Source organism: Orycteropus afer, unplaced genomic scaffold (genome assembly GCF_000298275.1).
Source record: "Orycteropus afer afer isolate SDZICR_OR568_19922 unplaced genomic scaffold, OryAfe1.0 scaffold01220, whole genome shotgun sequence".
Classification (NCBI taxonomy): domain Eukaryota; kingdom Metazoa; phylum Chordata; class Mammalia; order Tubulidentata; family Orycteropodidae; genus Orycteropus; species Orycteropus afer.
The window spans coordinates 5653-8151 of NW_006922807.1; positions in this window are offsets into that span (position 1 = coordinate 5653).

Genomic DNA, 2499 nt, shown 5'->3' on the forward strand with positions numbered 1-2499 from the left:
ATTCTTCTTATAAGCAGTTTTAAATGTTCTAGTTTCATGAAGTCATGACTTTTTTTTGCCCTCTACCCTCTATTTTCTTACTTTGGAGACCTGTTAGCACAGTGGTTAAAGCTCTCAGCTATGACCCAAAAGGTCAGCAGTTCAAATCCACTAGTTACTGCATGAGAGAAATATGGAGTTGTCTCCTTCTGGAAGATTTACAGTATTGTAAATCCTATGGGAAAGTTTTACTGTTTTATAGGGCTGGTATCCACTGTAATTGATTCAATAGCCATAGGTTTTGATTTGATTTCTCTTTCTGGCAATATAGCCATTCTCTTGCCTTGCTTTTGATGTAGTTGGAATAAGATGAATGGCATCTTTCTATGTCTGCCTTAGTCTGCTGAAATTAATTCCCAAAAATTGCCTGTGTTTTTTCTTAAAGAAACCTTGTATTGCCAAAACTCTGCCAAGATCTCTGATAGATCCATTGATGACTATAATCTCCCACAATTTTCTTATCGTTGCCTACATTGCATGAAAGTCCAGTTATAAGAAGTTAACTATATTGTTAAGTATTTGTTGTGGGATAATCAGCTACATTTTTATTAGTTTATATTAATTTCTCTTATTGAAGATATGATGTTTTCTTCAATATTATGAAAATGTATATGTGAAAGTAAGTATGGCCTTTTAATGAAATGGACACTGTCTTAATTCTTTTTTATTCTAGGTCAGCACTGACCAACAGATATATAAAATACAACATATTTATAATTAAACATTTTCCAATAGCTACCTTAAAGGAAAGCTACAAAGAAATAAATGAAATTAGTTATCATTAATACATTTATTTAAACAAATATAAATATCATTTTACCATGCAATCCACAGAAAATAATTATGATTTTTTTTAATATTAATTCTTTTATCTAGTGTGCATTTTACACGTATAACACATCTCAGTTTGTGCTGATCACATTTCAAATTGTTAGTAGCCACATGGGTGTTGTGGCTGCCATCTTGGAGATCTCAGTCCAAGATCATCACTAGATGCTTAGATTGAATCAGAATTCAGTAAATATTTATTTTATTGTATCTTATTTGATTATATAGAAATGTTGTTGTTGTTGTTATGTGCTGTCGAGTCAAACCCAACTCATAGCGACCCCTCCTTGGGTTTCTCAGGCAGTATCACTGTGGAAATAGGATTGCCCAACCTTCCTTCCGAGGAGTGGCTAGTGGGTTTGAACTGCCAGCCATCTGGTTAGCAGGCAAGTGTCTTAGCCACTATGCTACCAGAGCTCCCTATATAGGAATATCATTAATTATTTTTTTATTAGCATGTTACTTAATGGTGTATATGTATGTGGTTGTGATGTGCATGTATAATAATCTCCTATTGTTATTAATGTTATTTGCCATTCAGTTGATTTACAATTCAGGTGACCCCATGGTCAACTGAATAAAATATTGTCTCTTCCTAGAATATTCCCTTCATGTGTTGTGGATTGGACTGTTGTCATTCATGAGGTGTGCACTGGATAATTTTTGGAAGTAGATTACCAGGCATTACTTCTTAGCTCTAAAAAACAAACAATAACTCTATTCTCAGTAAGACTGACCACTTAAAAGACTTATAAAGAAAATCATTAATAATATTCTAGTATATTGTAGAATGTCAGTAGATATCTCCCCCAGTTCTACTTAAATTTATGAGCTGATTTGGACTAAACTAATGTTCCTTCATGCTTCATATAATTGTGTTGTAATACTATATAATTTATTCAGAAAGTTGATACCCATTTATATAGCATATTATAAAAGGAAAAGCTTACAGCTATATGTAATGAAAATCTTTCCATCACTCATTATCACTTTCTAATTATTTCTCTAAGAAAAAAAACTAAATTTCCTTAATGTGAAACATTTAAATTTTTTCTATATTTCATTATTTATTAGGAACCCTCACTCAGATCTACTTTAAAGATAACTTTCACTTCCCTGCTCATTTCCGATTGTTATCACATATAATATTTTTGTTAGTTTTCAATTGAAAAGAATAATAATCATCCCATACAGTACCACCAGAGAAACATATGTTAGTGAATTTAACATTAATATCTACAAAAAAAGAATCTCACTGCCATCGAGTTGGATCTGATTCATAGGACACCTTCTTGGGTTTCCCAGTTGGTACCACTATGGAAGTAGATTGCCCAATCTTCCTTCTGAGGAGTGGCTGGTGGGCTTGAACCACCAGCCTTCTGGTTACCATTCAAATATCTTAGGCACTATGCCACCAGAGCTACAAACATTAATATATAATCATTTTAATTGAATACAGCATGCACCCAAAAGCTACCATTGCTCTAATTTTGATCACCTAAATATAACATTGTTATCAATTCTTATTATTATGATTCTTATACATTTCCCTATTTCTGTTTTTGTATTGATTTATTTTATCCTCCTGTTTCTTAAATTTATAGTCTTTTAATATGGTTTTCAAATGCAATT